General features: G+C 38.3%; 1 protein-coding gene across 1 annotated transcript in view; it reads right to left on the bottom strand.

Annotated features, from left to right (window-relative positions):
• LOC137061945 (ras-related protein Rab-3C-like) overlaps window positions 1-14,330 on the bottom strand; it is a 52,740-nt gene that overhangs the window by 20,499 nt on the left and 17,911 nt on the right. The gene's annotated exons all lie outside the window — the stretch shown is intronic.

Below are 14,330 nucleotides of genomic sequence, written 5' to 3'. Positions count from 1 at the left end.
TCGGCAGATATCACTCAGAATAATCAGTATCAGCAGATATCACTTAGAATAATCGTTGTCGGCAGATAGCACTCAGAATAATCGGTATCAGTAGATATCACTCAGAATAACCGTTATCGGCAGATATCACTCAGAATAATCGGTATCGACAGATATCACTCAGAATAATTGTTATCGGCAGATAGCACTCTAAATAATCGGTATCAGCAGATATCACTCAGAATAACCGTTATCGACAGATATCACTCAGAATAATCGTTCTCGGCAGATAGCAATCAGAATAATAGGTATCAGCAGATATAACCCTGAATAATCATTATCAGCAGATATCACTCAGAATAATCGTTATCGACAAATAGCACTCTGAATAATCGGTATCAGCAGATAACACTCAGAATAACCGTTATCGACAGATATCACTCAGAATAATCGTTATCGGCAGATAGTACTCAGAATAATAGGTATCAGCAGATATCACTCAGAATAATCGGTATTAGCAGATATCACTCTGAATAATCGTTAACGGCAGATAGCTCACTCTGAATAATTGGTATCAGTAGATATCACTCAGAATAATCGTTATCGGCAGATAGCACTCAGAATAATAGGTATCAGCAGATATCACTCTGAATAATCAGTATCGACAGATAGCACTCGGAATAATCAGTATCGGCAGATATCACTCTGAACAATCGGTATCGGCAGATATCACTCGGAATAATCAGTATCGGCAGATATCACTCTGAATAATCGGTATCGGCAGATAGCACTCTGAATAATCGGTATCGGCAGATAGCACTCTGAATAATCGAATTAGCAGATAGCACTCTGAATAATCGGAATCAGCAGATATCACTTTGAACAATCGGTATCAGCAGATATCACTCTGAATAATCAGTATCGGCAGAGATCACTCTGAACAATCGGTATCGACAGATATCACTCTGAACAATCGGTATTGGCAGATATTACTCAGAATAATTGGTATCGGCAGATATCACTCTGAATAATCGTATTGACAGATACCACTCTAAATAATCGGAACAGACAGATAATGCACCAAATAATCGGTAACGACAGATAGCACTGCGAAAAATCGGCAGTTATCACTCTGAATAATCGGCAGATATCACTTTGAATAATTGGCAGATATCACTCTGAATAATCGGCAGATATCACTCTGAATAATCGGCAGATATCACTCTGAATAATCGGCAGATATCACTCTGAATAATTGGCAGATATCACTCTGAATAATCGGCAGTTATCACTCTGAATAATCGGCAGATATCACTTTGAATAATTGGCAGATATCACTCTGAATAATCGGCAGTTATCACTCTGAATAATCGGCAGATATCACTTTGAATAATTGGCAGATATCACTCTGAATAATCGGCAGATATCACTCTGAATAATCGGCAGATATCACTCTGAATAATCGGCAGATATCACTCTGAATTATCAGCTATCGGTACCAGCATATGTCACTATGACTAATTGGCTATCGTTATCGGCAGAGAAATGTTGTATCGGTGCATCTCTAATAGTAACTACAGTTAATGTTACAACTCACTATTGGCCAGCACTTGCATCAGAAAATAAATCAATTAAAAAGACATAAATGAGAGTCTTTAATCATTTACTATGATTTAACAGCAGCGGCTATGCTATTTTGCTAGAATCTTGACTGACTTGTATACTGTAAAAATTCAAAGTTGTAACTAAAACAAAGATAATTACAGTTCATTTTACAAGAAAATACTATTCCAGTCTTCCAAGTCAAGTCAAAAGCTTTATACAAAGCAGATTCACAGTAATAAACAGGAAAATAACAGAATCAATGATGCAAACTTCATAAGATATAAGACTTCAAGATCTCACGCTTTCATTAATGGCAACCCTTATGAAAGGAAAATATATTTACCAAATTATTACTTCAAAATATATTATAATATATTGTAAATACATGGAATAATATATTGATGGTATTATACAATATATTATATATTCCTGTTAGAGGTTAGATCGGGCTCAAAAAATCAAGCCCGACCCTACCCGAGCCCGTTGTGTCCGAGCCCGGCCCGGTCCGACACATTAACTGTAATTATGAGCCCGAGCCCGATTTAAACCCGACCATTGTTCAATACATGGGCGTTTTGAGAACGAGCCTGTAATGAGCAAAGCGCAGCGAAACGGACTGGTGAGGCTCATGATAAAACTACATTTAGTTTTCAGTTTTCTCCACAGCGACTGTACAGCCGAATAACATTTTGTTGCAATATTTTCATGTTTAACACTTTAAAGCTGCTTTGAAACAATCATCATTGTAAAAGCGCTATAGGCTATAAATAAAGTTGACTTCACTCCGCTCAATAATCCGCAGGCGCGCGCTCGTGATCCGCTCACCGGTAAACTGATGTTTGCTCAAATCCAGCTCAGACATTTATCTGTAGCTTACTTTGTTGTGGCCATTAAACAATGTGTTTTTTCCTTCATATTTATGTTTAAATATTATTATTTTTACATTTCATCTGATTACGATGAGTGAAAAGATGCGAGTGGGTCAGAAATGATTTTGGTGGTTATATTTAGTTTAAGATTAAGTTTTGTTTTGTAGAAAGCATTTATTTCGTTTTGTTTAAATTGTATCTTAATTTTAAAAAAGGTTTCTTGGGCCAATTGCCTGGATTTAATAAATAAAAAGCAAATAGCAGACTATAATCGCGAGGTGAAGTCGTGGGAGTGATTGCTTTCATTTCATCTCATGAACTGGAGCGCGCGTCTCATAAATAAACCCAAACTCAGCAGGCTACTCGCCTCACAGACATGACAAATATGCATATAGAAAGCTTGAAATATTCACTTTTAAACGAAACGATTCAAAGATTATTAATTAAGCAAAGTGCAGTGTTCACACGAGCAGCTCTTGACTCAGAGCGTTTCTGTTTATAACGCTGCGCTCCATCACTGCTCGAGCTGTGAGTTTAACACGCATTTTTACACTAATCCTGACTTGTGCAACTTTGTAGCCTACACATTTGTTTCTTAGTTGTTGTATTAGTTCTTACTTTGCTATATATAATTTCTGATTATAGCATAGCTTTCTGCCCACCCAATTAGACTAGTAAAGTAGGCTAATGATTAAAAAAACAAACGCTTGATCACGGGCCCGGCCCTACCCAACCCGAGGATAGTGCAGGGAAATCTCAGCCCGACCCGGCCCGCGGGTCGGTTCGGGCTCGGGCTCGGGTAGAGAATCTAAACTCTAATTCCTGTAATATACTACAAAATATACAAATGATTGCCGCTTTCATATATTGCAATATATTGGTGAATATAAATATTAAATCCCATATATGTGAATATATTGCCTAATATATTACATGATATTTTCCAACATACTGCAATATATTTTTGTTTCGTTAGGGAAGTAACACTGAGTGAAAGATATTTCTATCCTACACTATTTTAATTAATTGTAGTAGGGAACCACAACTGCAAACTTACAATTTTATTCAAAATAACAATATGTATTTCATTGCCTTGATGGATGAGAGCAGAAAGTCATGTAACTTCTAATACCAGATTGTTCCCAAATTTAGCAGAGAAAAACAGAGACCTGCTAGGGGTAACCATGGCGATCGAGCAGTACAGCAGGAAGTATCAGTGGCAATTAGAGCAATAGAGCAAATTACAGACCTTAAAGGGCCATATTTTAAACTTTTTTTTTTGCATGTAATTTCTCCCTGCTGACCAGTTATGTTAGTCAATGATTCTTGCACCAAAAACATCAAAATGTAGGCTGCACATCCATTTCCAGTTTCTCTCTGACCTTAGTTATTATGATTGTTATGGTGGTTGTTCATCAAGTTGCTGAATTCTGAATGGCTGTCAATATGTAAATATGGGTGGTCATATGTTAATAAGCGCATAATGAGCTCAGTTTCAAACCCTCTACATAAAAGAGTACAACAAGGAAAGGAAAATCCTGTTTTGACACAAATGAATGCAGTGATATAATAATGAGATGCACAAAAGGTCACAGAAATAGCTTTCAAATTATTTACAGAAATAAACCACATTAAATGTTTTTTATATATACAAGAATATTCTGCAAACACTTCACATGCAGTTGATCACAAACAGGATTATTTTAATATAAGTGATTTGCCATTATAGTGTTTATATATTAACAGTTTAAATCAGTTTTTATATTTTCCTTGTTCATTTTAATTTGTTAAATTTTTTGTAATTTTTTGTTTGTTTTTATTATTTAAAAAAAAAAGTCTATCTAGTTTTTATTCATTTTTATTTTTAGTTATTTTTAGTACATCTAATATGAAAATGAGAAATGTTTTCTAGGCTTTTTATGATTTTAGTTAACTATAATAACTCTGATCTATAATAACCCTGATTTGTCACTTACATACGACAATGTTGTCAAAACAATCTCCGTTCACACGGATCCGACTAAAAACGCTGTGTTCTGCTGCCAGGCCAGTAGATGGCGATGTCACTTAGTACAGACTGAACACGTAATACACATGTGCATGATGTCACCATTTTGGTCACCATTTGAGATGATTATGGTACTTTTTTTTTTAAAAACGTTCACTTTGAAATTTTCGAAAGGTCACGTTTTCAGGCCCCAAAACGCTGTTAATGTGTAAATAATAGGCCAAAACCCATATACAAAGTTTTTAGCTTTTAGTTGAAAATGGTGTTGTGTACAAGAGCCCCACATTTGTGTAGAAGGCAACACATTTTATTTCTACAATGTGACAAATGTGCTGAAGAGGTTGAAACAGCATCAACAAGGAAAGCCATTTCATGGACGGAGCATGTTATTTCATTCTGGTTTGATTTCAGAGATAATGATTACAGAGACCAAAAGTTCTATCTTTAGATAAATGTGCATTAGAGCTGCATGATTAATCCTTAAAAGATCACGATAAAATCGCTGAATGAAAACGATCCGCCTTAGTCAATTAAACCTATGACAAAATCACAATGAAACGTTCAAATGTGTTCATGCTGCTGCTTGTGCTGTTTAGGTATGAAACAGCTTCACAAGTCTTTTAGCCACACAGTTTCATTATTTCTGTCTATCAATAATTCAAATGATCACAGAAAAAATGGTATAAAAGTCGGCAAAACTCAGAACACATCTTCCCTTCTTAAGAATGACTTCAGTGCCGTTCTTTGTTCTTTTCTCAGAGAAAAGCTCCAAGTCTTCCAGAGTCGCGGTCAAAGCTGATTCGAAAGACCGCCGCCGTCCGCCAGTTTCTGTGTTTACTAGAAGCACGCAAACGCAACTCAGCCGTCGTCATTATGTTAAGCCCCGCCCACCGACTCTATACACGATGTGATTGGCCCGACCAGAGTTTGGCGTTTACAGCTCAGAAGGGTACTGAGAGTTGCTAGACGACACTCGCGGGCAGATTAGATTTGCTGCCGCTAGGGTGCGTCTAGATTTCTAGGCTAGATTTATCCAGTAATGAAACAAGTGAAGTATTTGAGTGAGTCACTGAATTATTCATTCAAGAGATTCGTCCAAAAACGCTGAGTTATCCAGAAATGAAACAAGTGAAGTAATTACTAGCGAGCCATTGAATCATTTATAAATTTTTGTTGTTGTTCAATATTCATTCTAATTAAACATTTAATAAATTAATAAGCAACAAACATTGTGTCAGAATCTCTAGTAATGTAAGACGCTGGCTTTGTCTGTTCGCCACTTCTCCACCCACAAATCATGTTAACTGAACTATTAGATTTGGATTTTGTTTTGTTTTCTTGTGGCTGTGACTAGTCAAACGGTCAGGGCTGAGGTCGGGACTGTTGCTGATTGCTGGCGGCTGCTAAGAGGACATTGTTCGTAGTTCGTAGCTTTCCACTTGCTTCTCTGATGTTTTTGTTTGGATTGTTGCGGTTGCTTCTGGTTTGAAAGACGTTTTGTGTTGCTCGCTGGTGGTCTCCCTTGGGCTTGGGCTGCGTGGTGGCTGAGGTTGCCGCTTGATTGGCGGTGTTTGTACCGGCCCGGCATCAACGTCGTCCGCCATGATGTTGGGATGTACCGCTTCTCGGCTGCGGCGCTGTTCCCTCTTGTGTTGCGGCCGTGGAACGGCTTGGACTTCTGCGCCGGTGTGTCCACAGAGGTGCCCTAAAAACTTGCCTCCTGCATGGTGCTGTGGCGATCCCCTCCATCTGGTCTTCGGCTGTCATGCCTCGGCGACGTCATCAGGACACTGCCGAATTGGGAATATGTGGCAACAGAGCCACTAGCGCTGGGAGAAATGCAAAACATGGAGTGGACCCCAGTTTGCTGGAGCTTACACAGACTTCCACAATCAGCTCTGTTTTCTGTTCAGAAAAGCTTTGAATGGTTATGTGTTTGTTGATTGTTTGCATTATTCTATATTTGTACTTATTTTTTATTTTTTAATATTATTTTTTAATTTTTTTCTCCCCCTTTTCCATTGTTGCACTTTCAGATTCTTCAGAATGAAAAGTGCGTTATAAATAAAATCTATTATTATTATTCTAATTTTGTTCAGTTGTCTGTTCAGTAATCGAGGAAGAATCAGGATCTCTGTTTGAAACAAAACAACTTCATGTGACTTCATGTTGACTTTAACCAGTCTTCCTCCGTGCCACTGACACTGCCCTCTAGTGTGAAGTGGACCATGATAAACGGGCAAATCCTGAATCCTGTTCCGCCGCCTGTGCTCTTATCTGACACAGACAGATCCAATGAGCGGCCACACACCTTATTCTCCAACACACACACACACACACACACACACACACACACACACACACACACACACACACACACACACACACACACAATACAAAAGAGAAGCATACACACACACACACACACACACAATACAAAAGAGAAGCATACACACACACGCAAACACAGAGTGCCCAAAAATACAGCATCAGGCTCCATTAGGAGGCTTTATGATGATCTAGAACTGCAAGCAATTATAAAATGGGCTCTGAGCGTCTCTTTATGGCTCTGTGAAAGGCTTCTGTTTGGACACACACAGACTGAAGTACAGGCTCTAATTACTGCAAACAGAGCCCCTGATAAGAGCAAACAACATGCGGTCGCTCCCTAGCAGGTGCTGGTCAATCTCGTCCACGACCCCGAGAGAGCGCGAGAGAGAGAGAGGGAGAGAGAGAGAGAGAGAGAGAGAGAGAGAGAGTAAAACACAATTAACTCTGTATATAATATAACTCTTTCAGTCTGCTTGAGGTTACATTAGGCCTGTCGATCAATGAAAAATGTAAAAAATAAAAATAAAATAATAACATTACATCATTTTGGCAGACCAGCAAATCACCAAATATATATTAGAAAAAGTAGCTTTTTTTAAAGTCAATAAGTAAATGATCAAATAATAAAATGCATTACAAATAAATAAATCATTTAAATAATCAACATGTTAAATTGACAGCCCTGCTTTTAATAAATTCTATTCGCAATTTTTTTTTAACTTAACATATCGTTAGACGTAAATTAATAAGTAATGATCAAATAATACAAATATAAACATATATAAAATACATGAAAAATAAGTTTATTAGGGCCGGGACTTTAACGCGTTAATTAATTACGCAAATAAATAACAATTTTAACCACACTTATTTTTGCCCCGTGGAACGTTTTTCAATGAATGAGTTTCGACGGACCGATTATACTGGAACACCAACTAGCGTTCACGACTCACGAGCCACGACAACAACAAACCATAGTGAACATGAACGAGGAAGCTGATGAGACCGCTCTGCTTGGCCCCGTGGATGGGAAATTTTGTTTTAAAAAACGAAAGGATGGAAGCGTCGACAAGAGCATGGTTGTGTGCAAAGCTATACAACAAGGAATGTGTGTATCACCGCAGCACAGAGCCTCAAATATCACAAATATGCTTTTGCTACTTATTGGCAAACATTGCACTGGACTGAAATAAATAAACTATATTTTGTTGGTTAAGCTTATGTATTCAGTCATTATTCAATGGTATACTAAAAATCCATGTGAAAAATTACTTCTCACTGTTCTCATGTCAAATATTTGTATGCAATTAAAATGCGATTAATTTCGATTAATTAATTACAAAGCCTCTAATTAATTAGATTAATTTTTTTAATCGAGTCCCGTCCCTAAAGTTTATTAAAAAATATAAAATTTATAAATAAGCCAACATGTTAAAATTTAATTGAAAACCCTTGTTTAATATTACTGTCTTCTCTTTAAAAATAAATAATGAAATAAATCAATGATTTAATAATTAAATACAAAGTTCTACTTTTAATATAGTTTATTCAAAAAAAATAATAATAATCTGGGCTGAAAAATCTCCATTTAAAAAATAATTATTAAATGAAATATATATATGTCAGTCAATAAATAAATAATGATCAAATAATAAAAATACACTTAAAATAAATGACAAAATAAAAAATATATTTAAAAGAATCAACATGTTAAATTGAGAGACTTTTATTAAAACATTATTATCTAAAAAATAAACATTCATTAAACAATATGGAGGACCAAATTACTCAAAATAAAAAATACTCAAAGTTTATTCTGAAAAAATTAAACAATTAATGAAATAATTCATTTATTAACTAAATAATTAAATAATTAATTTAATTAAATATTAATACAATTATTAAATAAATAAACGTATCTATTTATTTTGCAAAATTACAAGAAAACAAAACATTTATTTTTTAATATATTTCACAATTACCTCTTCCACACACACTATTGTTATGTTTTTTTTTAAAAATCATTATTAAAAGTGCTTTTTCAAAAAGCGTTTTTCATAAAAATATGCTGCATTTACAAACTTGACATCTATTTGACGAATCATGCATTTCCAAAGCACGATTTTCCCAAAGATTTTTTTTATAATAATAGAGGACATTTCACAAATGCCAATCAACAGGCAGTGGGCGGAGCTTGGCGCTGATTGGTTTGAAGTTGAAGAGTGGACAGACAGACATGACAGATCGATCTGTGTGTGATGACATCACAGGACACCAAGGGTGCTTCTCATTTCTTATTTGTGACTGAAAATGTATTTTGACTCTATTGAATTTTCTAAAAACCTGAAAAATGCGGCTGTGTTTAAAGCTCCACTGTGTGATATTTTCCCCCATCTAGCGGTGTAAAGGTATATGACCATCCAGTGAATATTAGTTTCTGTTCCTCTCAATTCCGATTTCGTTTTAACTCCTACGGTGGCTGATTTAGTCCAAGATTAACATGGCTTCCAGTTCGACCTCGTCCATGAGTGCTCCTTCAAGTGATGAGGTTACTTTAGAAAACTATTATAATTTGCAGTTATTTAAGAGAGAGAGAGAGAGAAAGAGAGAGAGAGAGAGAGAGAGAGAGAGAGAGAGAGAGAGAGAGAGAGAGAAGAGAGAGAGAGAGAGAGAGAGAGAGAGAGAGAGAGAGAGAGAGAGAGAGAGAGAGAGAGAGAGAGAGAGAGAGAGAGAGAGCTATACGAAATGAATGATTGGTGTGAGTCACTTCTGGGATCTTATGCAAGTGGAAGAGCTTCATATCCGACACATGAAATGCTAGTGAGCGCATGACACTAATGTGAGTCAGCGTGAGCGGCCTATGGTCTGACTGTACACGCCACTGTTCAAACACTTCAGCTCCAGTAAGGGAATACATAAGGATGACAGTGCAAGGCAAGCAACACCACATCAACACAAAACACTAATACAATAACTAAAACAGAACTAGTTTGCTCAGAATGACAATATGTGAAGCATGAGCACGTTTGGAAACAAGGAAAAAGAGTTTGCTTTAAAATCATCACATGCTGTACATTATATCCTTCATTACACTGCCTGTAACAAACCCACCTGATGCTTCTAATAAATGATTTTGTGATTTGTTTTGTCCTATCGCTGACGTCTGAGATGATGTCCTCTAAATGACAGCCGAAGATGACGGAGTCATTACTGTAACAGACTCAGATGTGGACTAGTGCTGTTGAAAGGTCAAGCTGTCTAAAACGCTGTGGCGTTTAATGGAGATGACACAAAACATCATACACTGAAGACACATGGGGTCAATGTTTTAGTCTGTTCTGCTCACCAATGCTGCAATTATTTGGTCATATAATAAGCTAATATTGTGAAAAATTATTGCAATTTAAAATAACTGTTTTCTATGTGAGCATATTTTAATATGTAATTTATTCCTGTGATCAAAGCTGAATTTTCAGCATCATTGCTCCAGTCTTCTAGCCTAGAAATCTAGACGCACCCTAGCGGCAGCAAGTTTCATCTGCCCGCAAGTGTCGTCTAGGAACTCTCAGTACCCTTCTGAGCTGTATTCCTCTCAATCTGGACGGGCCAATCACATCGTGTATAGAGTCAGTGGGCGGGGCCATAATGACGACGGCTGAGTTGCTTTTGCGTGCTTCTAGTAAACACAGAAACTGGCGAACGGCGGCGGTCTTTCGAATCAGCTTTGACCGCGATTCTGGAAGACTTGGGGCCCTATTTTAACGATCTGAAACGCAAGTGTCAAAGCGCGGAGCGCAAGTAACTTTGTGGGCGGGTCTCGGCGCTTTTGCTATTTTCCCGGCAGGATAAATGGCTCTTTCGCCCGGCGCAAATCTAAAATGGGTTGGTCTGAAGTAGCTTCATTATTCATAGGTGTGGTTTGGGCGTAACGTGAATAAACCAATCAGAGCGTCGTCCAACATTCCCTTTAAAAGCAGCTGCGCAAGTTCCATTATGGATCGCTATTATTATGGCGTATTTACCAGGCGCACGCCAGGAGCGGTTCACAGCCGAGGAGACTGATGTTCTTGTAAGAGCAGCCCTTACGAAACAAAAATATATTGCAGTATATTGGAAAATGCCATGCAATACATTAGAAAATATATTAACCTATATGGGAATTAATATTTATATCTTTCAATATATTGCAATAAATTGAAAGCGGCAATCATTTGTATATTTTGCAATATATTACATGAATATATAATATATTTTATAATACCATCAATATATTATTCCATATATTTACAATATATTAAAATATATTTCAAGTAATATATTGGTAAATATATTTTCCTTTCGTAAGGGAGTGAAAGACAGAGAAGTTGTGTTGTATGGGGATGGGAGAAACCCACCCAAAATAGCGTCGGTTAAACAGTTTTTTATTTTTTCAGTCGATTTTTTTTCCTGGTTCTTGACGGACAAACCAATTTGTCAGATGTCCTTATATATATATATATATGTCTTGCCACTATTGGGCAAACAGGTCTGATCCTTAATTACTACAATTAGCCTGAATAATTTGTAAGCTAGATTTATGCCTATTTTTTCACATCTTCGTGGCACACCACAATGTGTTAATATTTTTTTTTTTAGTGTAACAATTTATGATTTGCAAAAATAACTGTTGCATCTGTGTAGATTACATGAGCAAAGTGTATGCGCGTTGTGCACGCTATACATTATGGTCAAGCATGCGCCCTTAAAACAGCATAATGAACAACGCGCGACGCGCCGCTGACTTTAGACGAGGTTTTTTCTGGTCAGTGGCGCAGTTGTTTAATGGAACAGCAGAATAGCACCAGGGATTGTTTGCGCCGGAACACGCCTCCTTTTTTGCGCTGAACCGCCCAGGGAGCGCAAGTTCATTCACTAGTTTAGCGACGTGCTTCTGTGGAGGGAAAAGCGCGCTTTGCGCGGGAGCAAAATAGGAATGACACATGCGTCGGTGTACAAAGTCAATTACGCTGGGGGCAAGATAGGGCCCTTGGAGTTAAGCTTTTCTCTGAGAAAAGAACAAAGAACGGCACTGAAGTCATTCTTAAAAAGGGAAGATGTGTTCGGAGTTTAGCCGACCGGATACAGCGAATGTTTAATCTGTCAACAAGCTCTGTTTCACCTTCGTTGCTCTGGTTGGTGTAGCGCTATCCTATCGCGTGCAGAGGGAGTTAGAAAGACAACCGTTTATCCGCCCCTCGGATTGAGCTGTCAATGGTGAGTTTTCATATGAGGATTTGCTGCTTAAGAAACACAATCATTATTTAATTTTACAAACAATATTTTCATCTTATATTATCTTTATGACCCCAATATATACATACATACACCGATCAGGTAATAACATTATGAAGTGAATAACACTGATGATCTCTTCATTACGGCTCCTGTTAGTGGGTGGGATATATTAGGCAGCAAGTGAACATTTCGTCCTCAGAGTTGATGTGTTAGAAGCAGGAAAAATGAGCAAGCGTAAGGATTTGAGCGAGTTTGACAAGGGCCAGATTGTGACGGCTAGACGACTGGGTCAGAGCATCTCCAAAACTGCAGCTCTTGTGGGCTGTTCCCGGTCTGCAGTGGTCAGTATCTATCAAAAGTGCTCCAAGGAAGGACCAGTGGAGAACCGGCCACAGGGTCATGGGCGGCCAAGGCTCATTGATGCACGTGGGGAGTGAAGGCTGGCCCGTGTGGTCCGATCAAACAGACGAGCTACTGGAGCTCAAACTGCTCCAGAAGTTAATGCTGGTTCTGATAGAAAGCTGTCAGAATACACAGAGCATCTCAGTTTGTTGCGTATGTGACGGCATAGCCGCTGACCAGTCAGGGTGCCCATGCTGACCCCTGACCCCGCCGAAAGCACCAACAGTGGCACGTGAGCATCAGAACTGGACCACGGAGCAATGGAAGAAGGTGGCCTGGTCTGAGTAATCACGTTTTCTTTTACATCACGTGGATGGCCGGGTGTGTGTGTGTGGCTTAACTGGGGAACGCATTGGCCCCAGGATGCACTATGGGAAGAAGGCGAGCCGGCGGAGGCAGTGTGATGCTTTGGCCAATGTTCAGCTGGGAAACCTTAGGTCCTCCATCCATGTGGATGTTACTTTGACACGCTCCACCTACCTAAGCATTGCTGAGACCATGTTCAGCCTTTCATGGAAACGGTATTCTGGTGGCTGTGGCTCTTCCAGCAGGATAATGCTCCTGACACAAAGCACAAATGCTTCAGGAATGGTTTGAGGAGCACAACAACCAGTTTGAGGCGTTGACTTGGCCTCTAAATTTCCCAGATCTGAATCCAATCGAGCATCTGTGGGATGTGCTGAATAAGTCCGATCCACGGAGGCCCCACCTCGCAACTTACCGGACTTAAAGGATCTGCTGCTAACATCTTGGTGCCAGATCCCACAGCACACCTTCAGAGGTCTAGTGGAGTCCATGCTTCGACGAGTCTGGGCTGTTTTGGCAGCAAAAGTTGGACCAACACAATATTAGGAAGGTCATAATGTTATGCCAGATACATATATACAGGAGTAATTTCCTATATGGCAAAGTGGCGATCATTAAGGTAACAAAGAGCATGTTAGTTAATGCGTCGCCCTCGTTCTGATGGGGCCGGTTTGTTTGCACGTCATCTGAGAGATTCATGTGTCTGGAGACTCTCCAAATCCCATGTTGAGTTTTATTGATCTGTGACTTATGTGGACTAACCCTTTATCCTTTCATTGGGCCAATAAATTAACGTTAGACAATGTGAGCAAGTCATTTAGGAGATGGCTGTTAACTCCATCCTCTGGGGTCGGTTGGGAGCAGGGATTTGATTTAGAAGGGTGAATGCTGGGACTGAGCGAAAATACTTAAGATCAGCAGCTGAGCAAATGAGGACTGGTTAAAAAAACGCTGACACTCTCACAGTCTGAGGGAGAGACGGTCAGCGAGCGAAGAGCAGAGGAAATCAATTCACGCTTGCACAAAGAAAATCACAAACAGCAAGTCACAGCGCAAAGAGACGAGTTACATCACAACTACAGTATCACTACAGCTGATGATGGTTAAAACTTATACCGTTTATAAAAAAAAACAGCTTTATTGATTATAACAGAAGTCATTTACAGTCGCTTTGGTGGTACCAACATGAAGTCAATGTTTTTTTTTTGTGATTTTTGGCCAGAAAACAAGAGAACTGAGGCAATATTAATAACTCATTATGTTGTAGTCAATGTGAGCTTTTTGTTTTTATATGCATTTTTTTTTTGCATAGTAAAATAAAACCTGTAGCTGTAGTTTGGCATGAATAAAATATTATTTAATTGATCCAAATGGAGTAAAGTTGTTTCAAATGTTTTCTTTCAGGTGAAAGGCCTTTAGTTTTCCTCTTGTTCTTCAGTTTTTTTTATATATTAACAGGCACCATTTACATTTAGCATCGCTTTTAGTACTTGTGATTTCTGAGAACACAAAAACGCATTGAAATAAAATCACAGTGAATGAAAGGAGACATATGC

Source organism: Pseudorasbora parva, chromosome 23 (genome assembly GCF_024679245.1).
Source record: "Pseudorasbora parva isolate DD20220531a chromosome 23, ASM2467924v1, whole genome shotgun sequence".
Taxonomy (NCBI): domain Eukaryota; kingdom Metazoa; phylum Chordata; class Actinopteri; order Cypriniformes; family Gobionidae; genus Pseudorasbora; species Pseudorasbora parva.
Note: the sequence above shows the minus strand (reverse complement) of the source record. Positions and strands in the feature narration are given on the sequence as shown.